Source organism: Pleurodeles waltl, chromosome 3_1 (genome assembly GCF_031143425.1).
Source record: "Pleurodeles waltl isolate 20211129_DDA chromosome 3_1, aPleWal1.hap1.20221129, whole genome shotgun sequence".
Taxonomy (NCBI): domain Eukaryota; kingdom Metazoa; phylum Chordata; class Amphibia; order Caudata; family Salamandridae; genus Pleurodeles; species Pleurodeles waltl.
In genome coordinates this window covers 1,453,747,711-1,453,768,677 of record NC_090440.1, presented here as the reverse complement: position 1 = coordinate 1,453,768,677, position 20,967 = coordinate 1,453,747,711, and positions in this window count along the sequence as shown.

Genomic DNA, 20,967 nt, shown 5'->3' with positions numbered 1-20,967 from the left:
AATTCAACTTCCCCCCTCACTTCAACTTTGTCCTTTCCATCTGGACCCGCTCTGAAACTGGGTTCATTGATAGGTTTACCTGTGTCTGCTTCTATAATACTAGAATAACTAAGGGGGTTATTACAACTTTGGAGGAGGTGTTAATCCGTCCCAAAAGTGACGGTAAAGTGACGGATATACCACCAGCCGTATTACGAGTCCATTATATCCTATGGAACTCGTAATACGGCTGGTGGTATATCCGTCTCATTTGGGACGGATTACCACCTCCTCCAAAGTTGTAATAACCCCCTAAATCTGCTACCCTCCCCACATCAGCATTGTCCTCTCCATCAGTGCCACCACATGGATCACTAACCACTACACCAAATTTGACTGTCCCCCCGGTTGCGCGACTGTCCCATCTGGGTTAGGCCGGATCAACCACTTGTCCTCTTGAATCGTAAATGGGAATACCACAAACGGCCACTGCCCCCCACTACCAGACTTCCCCTTGCATGTGTTTTGAGTGATCACATTGCTAGCCTCTAGGCTAAGGGTACATACATCCAAGATAGTGTTGCTACTCACAGCCTTCCATTTAGCAAAATCAAGTAAATCTTTTAATGCTACAGTTTCAAACTCATGTGTAGTTAAATCAAGGAGGCTTGGGTTGGGGGAGGCATACTGATCACTGTGGTTAGTGGGGGGGATACCTTAAACCAATGTGAACCAGCCGTAGGAAATACTGAATAATTATCAATTGTCATTGGTCCCCAGTAGCCCCAGTCCTCCGCCTCCAAAACTTCAAACCTGTTGGTGCCAAATACTCCATAATTATAAGTGCAAGAATCTTGAAGCTTAAAAAGACTAGGCTTGGGGTATAAATACTGAACGTTAGAGGCCAAGCAATTTAGATTATCAGGTCTGGCAGGCTTATAGAAGTAACCCAGGGGTAAAACATTTATTGTAGAACATGGGCTGCATGCATATTGTTCACATGCCAGGAAGAATTGGACCAGCCGATGATCCTTGAAATAAATTACAACACAATTGCCATGGTGGTCGATAGAGCTCTGACCAATCCAGCTTAGTCTTTTTGTTAAAAGGATGCCACTTGCCAATGCAGGGGGATAAATCCTATTTTGTGTGCGTTAATGCAGGTATTTATTGGTTAGATCTTCCTGGTACTCCCTTCAGCTTGGCCTTAATTCAGGTACCCCTGGCAGTACCACAACGTAGGAGGCTGGCATTAGATTGATTACAAGAGGTTTAATCTTAGTGACAGCAACATGCTCATTAAATTCCCCCTCTTGACTATGAGGGGGGCTGTCCCTTCTGAGATTTGAACTCATATTCCCCTGAATCAAACCAGCCTGCTCTACCTGACTGGCGTGGGTCCCCTGCATAGCCTCCCTCCCTATTCTGTCAGTAATAGTGGCCCTACTCCTGGAAAGTAGATCCATAACCGTCTGGGTGCATATTTCCCTTACTCTCTTCGGTCCCACACTCACATGATGCAGCACATCCCTACACATGTGCTCCACTTTGTCTAGTCTTTTTGCCAGCATGGCAAATTCTGCTGCCAGGGTAGACTTGACCTGATCCATGATATCCCTCCCCAAGGTCTTTGCACTGGAGCAGTGTGAAACTTTCCTGTCACTGTCCAGGATGTCCATGTCCATTGAGCTGGAAGGCCTGACATCTCCAACTTTACAGATGGCCTTATGGGAGCACACGGCCTTTGTACTTCCACGTGGATGACGAGCTGGATGCTGCACTCTTGGTCTTGCACCTCGGGCGCTCATTTACAAGGGCCTCAACCTGGTCAAGTACCCAGGGGCACTCAATGTCCACTGATAAATCACATGCTACAGTCATTGAGTCAACAGGGGGATGGTCTGAGAGACTAGAGAGGGACCCAATATGTCACAGCCTGGTTAAAGCCGTCTCTCTCTTAGTTCAATTTAGGTTGATACCACCCCAATGGCCCCTTGAAGCATCTTGTTGATTGATGTTGGCTTGGGGAGGCTGCTGGTGATACCGCCCTGCCCAAACCCTTTCTCTTCGCCATAACCACGAGTCAATCAGCCTACACCAGAGTAACAACTATTGCTATATGGTTGGCAGCCTTGGAAACAAACAAATTAGAATAATAACAATGAATCGCAGGAACTTTGACAGGACAAGCAACTCTCACAGTCACCCTCCCTGCCAGTATCCAGGCTGTTACACCGCAGACGAAGGGGGCTCAGCCTCATATAGGTGCGGGCGGGCACAGACCGGCCTGATCTTGGCGCAGCAGGCCCAATGGATTACTTTTATGTGCCTCGAGGCGCATGCACTGCAGGGTGGCGACCCTCCTGCCCCGGTGACAGCTGGGGAATAGAGTTCAGGCTTCCTTGGTCCCGCACAGTGGGACCAATTGATTACTTTTATGCACCTCCAGGAGCATGCGCTGCAGGGTGGTGGCCCTCCTGACACTGAGACAGCTGGAGAATTGAGTTCAGGCTTCCCCGGTGCTGTTTGTAAGTGTCCTGTGCAGCGGGACCAATCGATAACTTTTATGCACCACCAGGCGTGTGCGCTATAGGGTGGTGGGCCTCCTGCTGCGAACAAAGCTGGGGAATTGAGTTCAGGCTTCCCCGGTACCGTCAGTAACTGTTCCGCGAGGTGGGGCCAATGGATTACTTTTATGCACCTCCAGATGCATGCACTGAGGAGTGGCGGCCCTCATGCTGCAGAGAGAGCTAGGGAATTGAGTTCAGCCTCCCCCGGTCCCATCAGTAAGTGTCCCACACAGCAAGACCAGTGGATTACTTTTAGGCTCCTCCAGGCATCTGCAGTACGGGTTGGCAGGCCACCTGCCGCAGACACAGCTGGGGAATTAAGTTCAGGCTCTCCTGGTCCCGTTGGTAAGTGTCTCATGCAGCGGGACCAATGGATTACTTTTATGGGTCTCCAGGTGCGTGCACTGCGGGGGATGGCGCTCCTTCCACGGAGACAGCTGGGGAATTGAGTTTGGGCTCCCCGGTCCCGTCAGTAAGCGTCCCATGCAGCGGGACCAATGGATCACTTTTATGTGTCTTCAGGCGCATGCGCTGCAGGGTACCGGCCCTCCTACTGCGGAGACAGCAGGGAATTGAGTTCATGCTCCTCAGGTCCCATCGGTAAGTGTCCTGTGCAGCAGGCTAATGATTTATTTTATACGCTTCCAGGCACATTCGCTGTGGGGTGGCAGTCCACCTGCCGCAGAGACAGCTGGGGGATTTAGTTCAGGCTCCCCCATCCCATCGGTAAGTGTCCGGCGCAGCAGGACAAACAGATTACTTTTATGCGCCTCCAAGTGCATGTGCTGCCGAATGGTGGCCCTCCTCCCATAAAGTCAGCTAGGGAATTGAGTTCAGGCTCCCCTGGTCCCGTTGCTAAATGTCTCACGCAGCGGGACCAATACATTACTTTTATGTGCGATGCTACACAGCACTGTTATGACGGAGTATTTGCGGGCCAATATAGCCCAGACGCCTTGATAGTAACCAACGTACCTCACATTTTCCTGTAGGACTTAGCATTTAGAAAGGATTGGGCTCAAATCATGTGGATGTGCACTAAGGATTGGTTGGTACTAATTAACAACACATCTAAAATGTTAGCAGAGACCATCACTATACAGATTAACATGACAGAGAGTAACACTTAAGACTACTTTGACTATCATAGCATTTAAAAGTCATTTGGCTGAGATTAACACTGAACTGAATGAGACCAAAGAATATCTAACACAACAGAAGATTACTTAGTTACAATACGGTATCACTATCGTTGAAATTGTTTCACTAATCACTAAATTCACTAAGTTCAGCAGGGAAAAAGTATATCCCTACACTAAAGAAGACTACCAAGAGGACATTCAAACTCACACCTCAAACTAATCTAGGCCTACTTGTAGAAAACCAAGAATTTACAGTAGCAGCTCGTCATCAAATGGCTGGACCACGGATGAGGAATGGAAGAATGGTCCACAACCTTATTACAGTCTACCTCCTTTCAAGCTAAACCAACCTCCAGTTTGGCAACCTCAATATCCATTCTTCCAGCCACGCCCACTAATGCCATATGCCCCTTTTTTAGGCCGAGGAAAGAGTCAGACCAAAACAATCTAGTGGTCAATTTGTCACAAAGGTCCCCAACAGAAGCAGAGGAACAAGTTCTTAGTAGGGCTCTGGGCTTTGTACTTACTCCCAGAGATGATCTCTTCAATCTGAATTGTGAATTGACCCAATTTTATAGAAAATTTGACGTAATTCTTTTTTTCAAGACAGACCAACACAGACCTCACAAGGTGATTCGGGTTTGAAAACCCATCAACATTCACTCCCCCTGCTAACATGGGCCCTGATTTATACTCTTTGGTGCAAAACTGCACCAATGCATTTTTGCACAAAATGTTTAGCACCGGCTTGCACCATTTCTGAGCACCAGCCGGGCACCATATTTATGGAATGGTGCAAGCCGGTGCAAAGGGTTGGCTAGCGTAAAAACATGACCTTAGCCAGGTGGGGCTGACAGTATGGAAGAAGGGGGTTTTGCACCAAAAAATGATGTTGTACAGGTTAGAGTAACAAAAAAAAATGACTCTAACCAGCTTAGCAGCATTTTCTGACGGAAAACCATCCATACCACATGACTCCTGTCTTAGATAAGACAGGAGTCATGCCCACCAGCCCAATGGCCAGCACAGGGGAGCAGGGTCCCCTGGGCTTGGCCATTGCACCCAGTGCCATGTAGGGGTGCCCACTTCAGGGCCCCCAATGGCACTTTAAAAAAAATAAAAAATACTTACCTGTACTTACCTATACTTACCTGGGATGGGGTCCCCCGTCCTCTGCTGTCCCTCTGGTGTGGGTGGGGGGTGTCCCTGGGGCCTGAGGAGGGAACCTGTGGGCTCATTCCATAGGCCCACAGGTCCCCTAATGCCTGCCCTGACCCAGGCATTAAAAACTGGTGCAAAGCAAGCTTTGCACCATTATTTGACCCCTCCTCCCCCGTCTGTGATTTTAGTACAGGGGATAAATATGGCGCTAAGGCCATAGAGTCATTTTTTGCACTGGAATGCCTACATTGCATCTCAGTGAGGCAAAGTAGGTTTGCACGCCCAAAAAATGACTTTAGCTCCATAAATTTGACACTAGACTGGTCAAGCGCCAAAGTATAAATATGGAGTTAGTTTTGCACCAAATTTGCGTAAATAAAACTGACGCAAATTCAGCGCAAAACAAGTATAAATATGCCTCAGGGTACCATGAGCGATCCTTACTCTCAAAAAAGCAGTTTTAAATGATGTGAGCAAACTACATCTTAAACGTCCATTCGTTAATATCCCCCACTAGAGAGAAGAATGCTCTGGACACCCTAGCCACGGGCGATGGCGTTACTATAAAGCCAGCAGATAAAGGGGCACCCTGGTTATAATGGATTCAGAGACATACAGACGGAAATGACTACGCCTTCTCAGTGATACATCCCACTATGACCCCATCTCACAGGATCCCATTGAGAGATTACAGAAAACGATACATACTATGATAGATGAAGCTGAGGAAAACAAGTGGATAACTCATAAACAGGCTGAATTTTTGGAAACCTGTAGTCCTTGGATTCCCTACTTTTATTGCCTTCCCAAGATCTACAAAGAGGTACTGCTGCCCCCGGGCAAACCCATTGTTTCGGGGATATGGTCTGTGTTGGAACCTCTATCCAAATTTTGTGACTATTTTTTGAAACCAGTCTTGAAGAACACTCATACACTACAGATGTCCTTAACCTCATTCATTCCATCAATGAGGAAGGTGTGGTGGACACCCTGATCAGTCTCAATATTGAGGCTCTACACACCAACATACCCCAAGAAGCTACCTTGAAGGTTGTGAAGGAAACGCTATCGGCCAGTGATTGGTCCTCGGTGACTCCAATTCAATTTATTTGGATTGTGCTGCTTTAGCCCTAACAGAGAACTTTTTTCAGTCCCAAAACCAGTTGTACCATTAAATACACTGAACATCTATGGGGGGCACCTTTGCTCTGAGTTTGACAGTCTCTACATGTTTCATTTTGAGCAGCAGTTCATTCTAAACAGTGACAACCCTTTTTCACATATTATAAGATTATAGCACCATTATATTGATGACATTCTGATTGTCTGGAATGGAGATACACAGGAGGTTCATCCCTTTATAAATTGGGTCAATGGTTTGGACCCCTTCTTGAGAATTACAGTGGCTGTTTCAGACGCAGAAATTGATTTTCTTGACCTCCTGATCACCATTGATCAAGGCAAATAAACTACTAGTACATTTCAGAATAAGCCAGATCACAATAGCTTGCTTCTTTTTGAGAGCTTCCACACTCGGGCACTGTAGAACAATCTATCCTACGGACAGTTTCTGAGGCTCAGACATAATTTTAACAACATTTCCATCTTTGAGAAACAAGCACATGATTCAACCCAGAAGTTACTTGATCAACATTATCCATGACACTGTCAGTTCTGCAAGAAAAGGAACCCGGAACAACTATAGGGAGATTCAATTGGCAACATATCCCAGACAGAGACACGTCTCACATGTGTCACCACTTTCACACCTCTGGCAAACGAGCTCAAAAAGATCATTAACAAACCTTGTTCTATTCTCAGGAGTGGGGGAACGGAGATTCAAAAACCTCTTTTTGCATTCAAACACATCAAGAACATCAAGGATATAGTGGTCCACACTTGCCCGAAACTGAGACACTATGACTTAACGCAGCAAAGACTATTGCAACTCCCACCTGTACAGGGACACTATCCCTGTAGACACTGTAATGTCTGCCACCTCACAAGGAGATAGGGTTGCATAGACCTTGAATCAGTTGTGAGGTGGCAACTGAGGAAACACACAAATTGCAATACCCACAATTGAATATACCTGGTCACGTGTCCTGCAACTTGCGGTATTTAGAAATGACTACTAGAACAGTGAAGACCAGGATCAATGAACATTGTAGTAATATCCAATGTGCATGGTCCACCACCAAACTTAGCATGCATTTTATTGAGAAACAGCACACCCCTGACAATTTATGGTGGATTGTTCTCGATGTAGTCATTGATCCTACAACTACCTCACAGCTCCTACTAGACAGGTAACAAAGAAGGTTGTTCAGACTTAAGACACGTGTCTGGGCTGAATGACGATATACAATGGTCCAGTTGTTTCCTAAAAATGTATAGCAGCACGAGTATTCACTTATGTTTAGCTTACAGACATACAGGCTTGCAGAAACAGACGGCCCAGATAACTTTTGTTGTATCTGCATCCTTTTTTTGGAAGTCCCATTGGGCACTGAACCCTGTGTGCCCCCTTTCTTTTTTCTTCTTTCTTTCAGAGAAATGAGTATTGTCTATTCTGTGGTCTCGACATCCCAAAACAACTTTACAAGCCCCCATGGAATGGACTGTATGCCTCCCACTCCACCTGCTATTGTATTATTGCTATAGTATATCAAACGTTATTATTGTCAGCTCACTGCGGGAATTGACACGGGATGGGTTTTAGTCTTTCCGCTCTCTATTGCTATATTATTACTATATACAATTTTGTTCAATGTGGGACGATGTTACACTAAAATTCATATAGCAAACGGCATTTCCATCCATTTACTATGGGAGTGGGCAAGCGGTGCGGTCAAGCTGCGGTTCGACTCCCATAATTAAATTACGGGGCCCCAACAGAATACAGGCTCCATTTAAATAAAAACGACTGTCTATGATACTCTGTGAGGAGCTGAGTGGTGTTACTGGATCTTCATGCGCAAGACTTCTCTGAGCATTTCCACGATCATTCTTCTTTTTAAACGACATTTATTTCCGTCCACTATGGGAGTTGACACTTGTTGCGGTCTAGGTGCTGTTTGGCTCCCTTAATTAAGTTACAACATCCAATAGGATACAGACTCTATTTACATAAATACGGCAGGCCACATCACCCGTTCACTTCCAGGTGTGCTGCTGCCGGGTAGGTCTCATGGAATAGACTCTATCGGCAAAATGTGAGTAGGACGTTTGGTTCCTTTTATTTTTTGATTTTTTATTATCACTATCTACATGCCTCAGTGACGACCCGAGTGCTCTTATCGGGTCTTCATGGGCAAGACATTTATGAGCATTTGCACGCTCGTGTTTGATTTGACTATGGTCCCAGAATGGTTATATCAGACACATTAATCCCTGCATTTTATAATATAGCAGGGTGTAAAATGATTATTACAGAGGGGTTATTTTTGGGATTATCTTCCTTACAGCTCAGTCCACTAGGGGAATGTCACCATACACCTACAAATCTTTGATATTTATGCCTGATGGTTGTCTCCTGTCTTGCACGCTCGGCTCTTTTTACCATAGAGCAACCTCTTCCTAGACATCCTTGAGCGATAGGGGGACATCTCCGCAGGGAGCTTGGTGGGGGCTGTCTATTTGACCTTATGGGGTCCTTTGAGTTGAGTATGTGTTTTGACATAACTGCAAACTGGGTCACCTTACATCCTTCCCTGGATTATGATGGGACAATATACAACTCCTGCATAATGGCAGCAAACAGTCTGTTTTGTATGCGCCTTCCTGATTATGTGATGATGACTCATACGGGCTGTCTGGGATTCGACAAATATGTACAGACATGAGTATTTCCATGTTCATAAGTAATGACTCTACTGATCACTCATGTATTTGTCTACTAGTTCATTGTTTGATACTGTGGTTCTGTGCATGTATCTTACTCTTGAGTTTTGTTATAGTTTTACCGCAGTCCTACAGCTCACAAGTTCCCAAGGCGCCCTTTCCTTAGTATAGGTGGGTAAGGCAACAATGTCTATGGCCCTTATTATGAACTTGGCGGCAATCACTGCCAACCGCCGTGCTCACGGTGAACAAAAGACCGCCAGTGGCGATGAACTGCACACTGGGGTATGATGCCAAAAAGAAATACCTCCACAAATCTTGCAACTTCTACCCACCGCCAGAGCCAACGATGGCGGAAAGCCATTACACCATACCCCGCCACTGCCATACAGATAAATCCCCCGCCCACCAAATAATGATGCACAAGCTCGGTGGACAATGAATGTCGAGTGACCATTGGCGGTACGGACCACCACGGCCAGCAAAGGGACCCACCAAAAACAAATGCACACATTGGCAAGTTCAAAAACCACACACCTGACACACATCCACAATACTTTAAAAGACACACATACACCACCCACAATCCTCTACAATGCCAAAAGCGCGACATATATTGACAACAGAACAAGCATACACTGAAATAACCATCACACAAGTCACACACACAAATATATCACCAAAACACACACATAGCACAACCACCATCACAAGCCACACACCCAACCACACAACAGCACCCTCACCAATACACCTACAACACACCACCCACAACACACACCATGGCACCCCCACTTCATAGATAGGGAGCTAAGGACCATGGTAGACAAAATACTCAGTGTCAAACCACACCTATTCGGGGCACAGATGCAGCAGACACCCGTGGCCCGGAAGATGGAGTTATGGCAGATGATTGTCAACAAAGTCAACGCAGTGAGAAACCATCCACGCACAAGAAAGGACATGAGGAAGAGATGGAACGACCAACGCAAGAAGGTTCTTTCTATGGCATCCAGGCGCAACATCACCGTACAGAAGACTGGTGGTGGTCCCTCACCTCCTCCCCCCAATACATCGACTGGAATGCGAAGGTCCTGGCTATCCTGCGCCCGGAGGGCCTCACTGGACTCACTGGAGGACTAGACTTGGGTAAGTCAACTATAATAACTTAACAGTCACCACACCTATAATGCATGTATAACCCCATCCCTCTCACTACCACCAGGACCCAATCCCCTACCCAGTCCACAACACACACACACTCACATCCAAGTCACCTGCATGCCCACAATCCCCCTAACAAATGACCATGCATGGAATCCCAGTGGCACTACAACACCCACAATGCACCACCACCCCCTCAATAAACGCATTTAAATGTACACGAAGGGACCTTGCATGCCACTACATGGTAATCCAACCATCAATTAGTGCTGATCAGTGCTGCCATTGACAAAAAAGTACAGGACACCCACATCTCTATTCTCTCACACACAGGCACCACCAACCATGCCACACGGACAGAGATGTCAAGGAGTGCCAGTCCTCCACCTGAAGACGAAGGCCCCACTCAGGAAAGTGCAGAGGGATGTCTGAACACTGATGAAATCCCTGGCCCATCCCACACCCCAGGACAGTCACCCTCCAGAAGCCCCATCCAGGATACCACTGACACCCCTACCACTCTGCCACCACCATCAGCCCTGACCAAACAATCCCACACCTGTGTGACTAGGCCACAGACTGGCTGCCCACATGTACAGAGGCCAGAGTCTCCACCCACCAACAGGCAGGATGATGAAGGGCCAATTGCAAGTGGGACTGCCAGACCTGTGCAGAGGACATAGGCACAGGAGTCTAGGGCCAGTGGGAGGGCATCAGCAGCCTAGGGGGTGGCCAAAGGATGGTTGCAGCAGCCCAGGAGAGGATATCTGAGGTCCTGGGAGCATACCACCATTCCCAGGACAGGATGGGGCAGATCCTGGCCACCTTGAAGCAGAATCAGAGGCTGCAGGTAGCACACCACCAGGAGGCCATGGAGCAATGGAGACAGCTCAATGCCACCATGGCCTCCATTGCAGGGGTGCTGCAGTGCCAGTACCACAGCCAGCCTGAGTCCTCCATCCACCTGCAGGACCCTACCACCAGCCAGGACACTGCCCTGCCATCTACATCTGCAGCATCCACTGGACTGGCGGAACTGCCAGAGGACTCATAGGACACCAACACCCCTACCCATGCATCCCAGCTGCACCTTCGCAAATGTGCCTGCAGATCCAGATATCCTACTGAAACACCAGCCAAGACCAAGCCCAGTGCCAGGAAGTAACTCTGCCCTGAACTGTCTCCCTAGTGTGCCACTGAGCTATCTCGTTGACATACCACTGCCATCTCAACATCTTCCAATGGCTCAATGGATGATACCCAACAGCAAACAACAGCTGATCATATGTACCTGAGTATGTTGTTCACCATGTGCCCACTCCTTTTCACTGTCCCATCACTCATGTATGTTTTGAATTGGAATAAATACACCTGTGCACCCACAATATTTGTCTTTAATCAATATGAGAGATCAATTGTGAATGTGAATGCATTAACTAGTTACCATCATAATGCCACTTTTATTGCAGGAGAGGATCCAACACACTATAGTGTCTGAAGTATGTCACACTGTACATCCCATTGTCTGTACTGGCATCTGCCACTTCAGTCATGATTTTGCATTTTCACTGGTAAAGGACACCAAAGTACTTATTATATTTGTCAGACTGAAACAATGCAGTGAAGCCATCAGCATCATAGAACAGTACCTGAGAGTCAGTCACTGGAAGTATAGGCGGATTAGCTGGGCCCTGGAGTTGATATCTTCCCCCACTTCTTCTTCACCATCACTCTCATCCCTCCTCTGAGGTTGCAGGGCTGGTTGGACAGCACCCTCCTGTTCCAGAAGTGGGATAGCTTTTCTCACAGCCAAGTTGTGCAGCATGCAGCAGGACACCGCTATCTTACACACCTTGTCAGGGACATAGCACAAGGATCCTCCAGAAATATGGAGGCAACTAAATCTTGCTTTCAGGAGTCCTATGGTGCGCTCTATAACCCTCCTAGTATGACCATGGGCCTCATTATAATTCCTCTCTGCATCTGTCCTGAGATTCCTCACAGGTGTCAGGAGCCATTGCATGTTGGGGGACCCAGAATCCCATGCAAACGTGGGTGAAAGAGGGTTGAAACACACACATTTCACTTCCAGAGAGCCTGGCTGTCAGCTATGTAACTGATCCAGTGTCATACACACTCACCTATGAGCCAAACTCTGTTCCCCTGTAGTTGCCCCATCATGGGTGGCACACTGCTGTTTCTCAGGAAAAATGAATCATGGACTGATCCTGGGAACCTTGCATTGACATGTGAAATGTACTGATCAGCAGTACACACCAATTGGACATTCATGGATTGATAGTTCTTACGATTCCGATACACCTGTTCACTCACTCTTGGTGGTATGAGGGGCATGTGGGTTCCATCAATGGCACCTATCATATGGGGGATATCAGCAAAGGCATAGAATCCTGATTTGATGGTGGTGAAATCAGCCCTTTGGGGATACTGGACATAACTTTGCAAGTGTTGAACAAATGCATCTAGGAGACTGGACAGGATGTGGCTGAAAATTGAAATGATGAACCTGTGGCCAAAAAATGGAGTACAAATTGCACCTGCACAGTTGTAGGTATGGCATGCTGATTCTGATTGCCCGGCTTCAGAGCAGGATCCACTACTGCACAGAGGTCAAGGATTGTAGCTCTATTAAGTCGGTAAGTTATGATGATGTGACGTTCCTCCATGGTGGCCAGATCTACTAGGGGTCTGTAAACAGATGGGGCTCTCCCTCGCCACATGGGTCTGTACCTATGGGTGATGAAGGAACACATTTTGAGTTTGGACATACACTTGCAACACATGGTGTCACAATACATTTCTACAATGCGACACATAGGTAATGCACACACAAAAAAAGAATGAGGTAGTCTGTCAGGCTAATGTGTGGTGAGGTTTCTCAGTCATAATGGAATTACAGTGTAGACACACTTCCAACCATGAGTACATGTGGGAAACCAGTACTCATGTCAGTAATCGACAAAGGGGAGAGAGAATGAGGCCATGGATGAGGCCCCCGGCTAGGCTATGGAGACGTGTTGGAAGCAAAATGGCAGCCTCCTGCCATCCAGGAATTGTAGTGTGGAAGGGACTTAAATCCACTGGCGTTAGTCGTCATGGCGGTAGGCAGTGTTCACCGCCATGCACCTGATCATTGGATTACATGCTTGCCAATGGGGAACCTGGGCCAATCACGATTTCCGCCGGCGGTGACGGTGCACACCACCACTGTATCTACCACCATTTTGACAGATACTTGACACTTGCCTCCTGCATTACGTGAAGGGAAGAACTCCACTGCATGTGCTGCTGTGTCCTGACCCTGGTCCCTGAGATGATGCTTGTGACGAGGGAACGGGCCCCGGCCTTCACCGTGTTGGAGCTTAAGAATCTGGTGGACAGGGACCTACCCCTATATGCCAAGTTGTATGGGCAACCAGAGAAGCAAGTGAGTTGCTATATGTCCTCCTTAGATGTGTGTGATTGTGGCAGATGCATGTATGCGTTTTTGTTCGCTGTGTGAATGCTCACCCGTCGTGTGTCTGGCAGTTTCTGCTTATTTGTTCATTTGCATGTCTCCATGGGCCATGTCAGTATGAACGGGCATGGCATTTGTGTACGGGGCACCCACACTGACGTCTGTTTCTTTACTATGTGTGTCCCATGCAGGTCAGCGCCCATCAGAAGAGGGGACTGTGGCAAGCCATTGCCAAGGAAGTGCGGACCCTGGTGGTCTACAACCAGTGGAACACCCACTGCAGGAAGCGGTGGGAGGACCTGAGGCGCTGGGCCAGGAAGACCAGAAAGGCCCAGCTGGGGAAGGCCTCCCAAAAAGGGAGGGGTGCCCGTCGGACCCTGACCCCCCCTAATGGCCCGCATTCTGGCGGTGGCCTATCCAGATGTGGATGGGTGCTTGAGGGCAGCACAGCAACCACAAGGGGGTGAGTACCAACACTGTTGTGATGCCACTATGATGAGTGTAGTTAGATGCTAAGGGTTGCATGCATAGTAGTGCCAGGCACATAGACAGTTGTGTCCCTGCAGTCCTGCCCCCTCTACGTCCATGGGATAGTGTTATAGCTAGTTTTGGCAGGGTCTGTAGGCCTGCAAGGGGTCTCCTTTCTGTAATATTGTATTCAATGAAGCCTCATGAACTTGTAGATATATTGGCTTGGCATACTCTCTCATGGGTTCACTTCACAAAGTGTATCAGAGTAGTGGTTCAGGATGGGAATGTTGTGTATTCTGGGGTCATGCCTACTAGTCACGGGCACATTCATACCATGTGTTGTGCCTTCTGAGGGTTTGTGCCTGAGCTGGGTGGGAGTGTATGTGTCCCAAAATGTACAAATTTCCTGGATTTGACATACTTCTGACTTGGTTTGTTTCCCCTTCCCTGTGCTCTTGTGTCCCTGTGTACATTAGCATCATCTGGTGAGGGAGCTGAGGCATCGGCGAGTGGGGATGCAGCAACCCATGGTTCCAAGGAGGCAGAGTCGACCGACGCCAAGGGGACCAGTGGGTTGGAGGGTGAGGGGAGTACCACGGCGGAGGCAACTACCACTGCAGGTAGTGACTCTGATACCTCCTCCAATGGCAGCTCACTGGTTGTGGCGGACCCTACTGAGCCCACCCATTATTTGTCATCTTCTGCCACCCCTATACCATCACCGCCCTCCCAGTTGCTCCCCAACGAGTTGCCCATGCCCGCTCGCCCAAGAGGGTGGGCGTCTCCTTCGCACCAGGCACCTTATCCCCTGCCCCAGTCAGCCCTGCTGCCCACACGGAGGAGGCTATTGACCTCCTGAGAACCATCTCTGTAAGGCAGACAACCATTGTGTATGCCATCCAGGGGCTAGCATCTCAGATGCAGTAATGCAATGCATACCTGGAAGGCATTCATGGTGCCATATCTGACCTACAGATATCCTTTCAGGCTCTGCCCTCCTCTTTGACGGCAGCCAGTGCCCCTGGTCTTTCCATCCCCCCTCCCACCACCTCTACCCCTTCCAGCACCCCACTTCCTTCACCCATCCCAAGCACACATACAGACAGCCATGCACACAGGTCAACACACAAGAAGCACACAGAGAAACACAAGCACCACACTTCCCACCACAGGTAGGCACACACCCAACATACCAAAGCACACACAACAACATCCACCTCTCCCAAAGTGTCAGCCTCCCCTTCTCCCTGTCTCTCACCTCACCATCCACAACCACATGCACTGCACCCTCAGTCACTGCTGCTGCCCCCATTCTTGCAGTCACCACACAAGCTGATATCCAGGCATGCACCCTAGGCACCAGACCTGCACTTACCACAACTACATTCACATACACTTGCAGCACACTCACCAGACCTGCAGACACCCACACCACATCCATATACACTGGCAGGCTGTCTTCTCCCACCGTGTCCACCCCCCTCCTCCCAAAACAATCAAACGTTCACACTGATTCCCACCACACACATCCACCATACATAAGCATACTAAACAGGCACCTGCATCCATGTCCAGCACACCTACACCTCATAAACCACTACTCCCTCAACCTCCACTCCCAGACCTGGCTCAAAATCGCCTCCAACTGCACCTAAGAACCTTTTCCTCTCCTGTGTTGACCTGTTTGAACCCACTGGCCCACTCCATCTTGTCCCTAAACATTCCCATGCCCTAGCCCAATCCACTCCTTCCTCATCTAAGTCCACTCCAGTCTGCCCTTCCCATTACTGTGCCCCTTCCCTGGGGAGGAAGAGGCCTGTGTTGGCCCAGGACCCTCTGCCACCCCCGGTCCCGGCCCCCTCCCCCTATATCCAAGGGCAAGCCCAAACCCTCTCCACCTCCACCTTCTAAACCCAAACCCCCCTTTAAGACCTGAGTCCCCACCCCCGCTACCCTCTGCCCCAGTCCCCTGAGGTGCCTGGCTGCCCCACTGATGCCCCTTTTCAGTGGAGTTTCCTTTACCATCCTAGGGGTCAAGTGTGGGCTATATTTGTACTTCCGGGACTTTGCAAAGGACTGGCCAATGGCCTTATTTGGACATTCATGTTCTGTGTTGAAATTAAATTTGAGTGCCCAGCAGAGCTGTTAGTACAATCTAGAGACGTTGTGCAGCGTTTCACTGTGGGGGTGTGGTGTGCACAGGTGTGTGCATTGGTGCAGGTATTTGTTGGCTTGCATTTGGTAAGTTCATCTTGTTATGGTATGTATGCCTTGGGAAGGTGGGAGGGGTTGGATAGTGCATTGCGGTGTGGGTGGCATGGGTATGTAATTGTGCCCTTTCTTCCCATGTGTACTAGGCTGCTTTACTTACCGTCGTCGTCTTCATTATCGATCACATTCCTGGAGGTATATGGCAAGGAGAAGCACTGGGATTATTTCCAACTCTCGCTCCATGTCTGAGTCGGCGTGTTCTGTGTGCCTCCAGTGAATGTTTCCCTTTCTATGAGTCGTTTCCACCATGCTTTGCCTGGCGTTGGGTCCCGCCCCGGAACTGATGGCGATGTGGTGATTCATTATTTGGTGGGTGGGTAGGGCCTTTCCGCCGGCCTGAGGGCTGCCTCCTCTGTCGTCAGAGGGACTACAAAAATGGCAGTGTGTGGATGGCCCGCTACTTGTTTCTCATTGGCTTCATTATTTGGCAGACTGGACCGCCAGCCTGTTGGCAGTAGTTACCGCCACCGCCGGTGGTGCGGTGGTTCCCGCCATGTTCATAATGACCACCTAAGTCTTTGTGTGTGATGTCACAGGCCCTGATAATGAAGTTTCTGCAAAAAACTTGCTGGCAGAGTCATTGCTCCCACCCACACTGTGTGTGCATATAAACATTGAGTGCTTGGGCACCTTTGTTTTCGTGAGATGTGTATTATTTTATGTTGTATAATTCTATACACCTTCTCCCCTTTTTTTCAGGTCAACCTAAATTTAGGGCTTCTAGCATTATATGTACGTTTTTGTTCTATAAGATATTTACACATTACAGATACACTTAGGGTCCCTGTAGTGAGGACTAGGTTTTTTCTGTTTGTGGTCCTGAAGAAACGCCACCTGATCTTTTAGGTGCGAAACATGTTGACCCATATACTGGGTTAACAAAGAGATTTCCTTTGCCCATCTTCCCTTTTTTTGACAAGCGCAGGAAATTTATTTCCTTTGTCACTCCCCCTATATGTTTTTAACCTTGACATAGACACTTCAGGGATTAATAAACACATACGTTTTAGGCCCTATAGCCAATTTTGACACACTTCTTCCAGTCTCTCACTTCCCTCCGCTGTAGGTTTGAGTCTACATTTACAACCATTACCGGCACCTTTCAAAAGGTCTCTGGCAAAGACCTCCCTCAAGGGGCCCATCAGTGCATTGCAGCACCAGTCCGGCGTGGATTGGGCCCTATGTTGAAGCATGACACCCGTTTGGGTGTGTGAGGGCTCTTGCTTCTAATTATTAAAGTGCCTGGTTGACCTGAGTTGAATAGTGGGTCCAAGTAGAATCTCCTGTCTCGGAACAGTGTTCCTGATATATTGTATTTGACTGTCAGGAGACTGTACACTGGTCTGGTCAAATCTCCCAGTCCCTCAAATGTATGAAGGAATTACATTTATGCCCCTCCATGCGCATTTACTGAGGGGTGGCGGCCCTCCTGCCATGTAGAAAGCTGTAGAATTGACTTCAGCCTTCCCTTGTCCCATCGGTAAGTGTCCCGCGCAGTGGGAGCAATAGATCACTTTTATGCGCCTCGAGGTGCATGCACTGCGGGTTGGCGGCCCTCCTGCCGCGGAGACAGCAGGAGAATTTAGGTCAGGCTCACCCGGTCCCATTGGTATTGAATTAATATGGCAGTATAAATAAGGACCTACATAGGGGAGTTGATGACTACAAACAACATTTGAATGCTATCAGGCCCAGATTCACTAGCTTTGGCATGTCATGCTCTTGCCCCTCTCTCCCACGTGCCAAATATGCAGTACAGTAAGCGTGGAGAGAAGTTGTAGACATGCTCCGAGTGTAAGTCTGACATCTCCGAACCTGAACAATTATACGTTGTTTATCCTTGCCAACACTTTACCAGGAGGCAACATTACCTGGACAAAAAAGAAATGGTGCAAACATTTTTGAAGAACATTTCTATAAAAAAAAAATGCATGTTTGAAATGTTTTCCTGCATCAAAACCCCTGCCTATTATTTATTTTAGTTCACCAACTTAGTGAGGTTTTGAAGTAGGCGAACTCTTAAAAAGCTTATATTTATTAGCAAAAAGTAACTTTGGAAATGTCACTCACTACTATGCAGCTGCCATGGAATCCTGCAAATGAAGATGTTCCATTACATACAATAATAATAATAAATAACAAGACTCTTCATTCAATGCAGCAAGCAGTAGAAATATGAGTTATTTTTCTGTGCCCTCAAATAACATATGAAGCATGGCTCCGGCAGCATCAGTGCATCTCTACCGATCTCGGGTACAGAAACTGTGTAAAATGTTCCTGACGGTTCTTCAGAGCTGGGGTCAATGTCAGCTTTAGGATAGGACGAGGGCAGGTGCTCCAGTCTGTCCCCAACAACTTTAAAAAGAACCCCTTGCACCCGTGCAGTGGTGGTGTGTGGGGGAGATATATGACTGTATGGCCACATGTCCTTGCCCAAGCCATGCTTAGTCACCTCCAAATTGTGAATAATAGACAGAATTCAGTACTATACACCCAGTCAAACGCTATTGAATTGACAAAATATGATGAGGAAGGGCGTGTAGAATGGGGGCGGGTTGATGTAAAAATGTGGCATGGGACGTCCATAACGCACAGACAAATGGCAAGGGGCTGACACTTTCAAGCTTTTGTCCTCTGCTTTGTGCTAGAGGGCCTGAAAGCTGATTAAAAAAAAAGACTTCTGAAAGAGACTTGAAAGGAGTCTCGCTTCCTTGTAACTTTGGTTCTCCCCTCCTGCTTCCCCTCTACCCCTCCTACTCCCACTCCATGCATGAACTGCACCTTTGTGCCTCTCTTGAAATCAATGCCTTCCTATTTCTGCTTGGCAGCACCCTAATGATCCACCTGCACGTGAACGTGACCTCTTAACCTCGCGAGACAAAGCCTCCCCGTCTTAAAGAAACAGTGTACTCCGCGAGGAAGGAAGTACATTCTCGTCAGGTATGGGTCCGCCGAAGTGTGTGGACGCACAGAAACCAAGAAGAACAGAGTATACACAATATATGCCTCACTGTATCCATTTTCACATTACCCGTGTACTTTTTAACACTTAATGACTCACTCACGTCATCCTACTGTTTGAATCATATATACATAATTATCCTGAATAACGAAACCCTATTGTTAATGTCAATCTATGTAATATATACGTTTTGGGAATTGTTCAATGGCCGTTTTTTAAAACTAAACTACACGTTGCTAAAAGTAGATTCTCAGAAAGTATCAAGTATAATCATCAAGTTAAACAGTTGAGAGGCTAACTCAGGCTTTCATGTTTCATGGGATTGTCTATGGCAGTGGTTCCCAACTTTTTGACTTCTGTGAACCCCACTTTATCATTAATGAAACTCAGAGATCCCCACTGAATCATTATTGGGATCCGAAGACTCCCCCTCCAAATGAGCCATTACTCAAACATTGTCCATGATTTGAACAGTAAAATAATACACATAAAATACAGAAGCAAGCATTCAACAAACACATGCACAAATGACAACACATTTTATTTAATTTGCAAACAAATGCAAATAAAAAAATAAAAATTAATTTGCGAACAACTGCAAATTAAAAAAAATATATATCTATATATTTTAATAGGAATGTTGGAGCTTTTCTAAGTTCAATTCAAGCCACACATCTTCCATACTATATTATGTTTGATGCACCTGCACTGCTCCCACAAATTAATCTGAAGATAGTAATTTAATTTTTAGCCTCCAAATTTTCAAATTCCTTGAAATTTATAGTATTTTTTAAATATGTCAATTGTACATTTAGCCACTTTATTTATATACACTTTATTAATCTGTTCATATTATTTAATTTTCTAAGCTGTTGCGGATCACCTGAGACGGCTATGCAGACCTTTACGGATCCCTGGACCACAGGTTGGGAGCACTGGTCTACGGGAACCCACCCATTGACAAACTCACTCACTCCAAATAATTGATGAACGTTCACTATATGAAAAATGATAGCTATAGAATCAACCCATCTGAGCATATCTGTTTTATCCAATAGGCCATACATCTGTCAAAGGAAAACGTGAGATGCAAGCAATGTGTAACATATATAATAAGCAAATGAATAGAGTGAACACATTCTGCTCCCTCGCAGGTTCTGTTTTTTTAACTTGAACAGAGGATGCAATGTAATAGCTATGCTTAATAAACAACTACTTTTTTCAATCTAGGAAGGCAAAAGGGCTGATAAAGTCCTTTTAGGATATAAACTGTAATCTGTAGGTTTCAAGGCAAGCTCTGCGCAATAGACTGCTTCGGCTTCACCTTCGCCCATTTTTTCCTTTCAATTTGGTGTCCTAAGAGTGTATCCAGGGCTGAGTGCAGGACCGGCTTTAGCGCTGGTGGTACCTGGTGTGACAATCATTTTTGCCCTCCTCACTAATGACCTTCTTCCTGAATTCCCTCACCACCACCTGGCAAAAGTGCCCCTCATCTCTCCGTAGCCCCTCTCAAATACACTTCATTTGTTTTTAAAGCACTGGTGAAGGCTGGCTTTAATAATAGGAATGTTTATCTACCCAAACAAACCCATTTAAGCAACATTAGGACTAGATCATAAAAAACTCAGGGGAAAAACATAACGTCCTAACCTATTTTATGCAGTTTGTGTGCAGATCTTTGATGACAGTTCATAACAGTCACTGTTCAAAGGATCTCTTTGAAAAAAGCAATAACCCACTCAGCTATCCACGTGAAATACAGATCTGTGATCTGCATATTATGGATTCTTTGCAGCTGGCATATTAACTCTCTGCGCTATTTTATGGAGAGTCAAAACTGTCACTATCAGGAACACTAATCACAAAAGTTATCTTGATATTTGTATTGCTGCCTGAAAGCTGGACGCACAAGGAACTCTGCAGCAA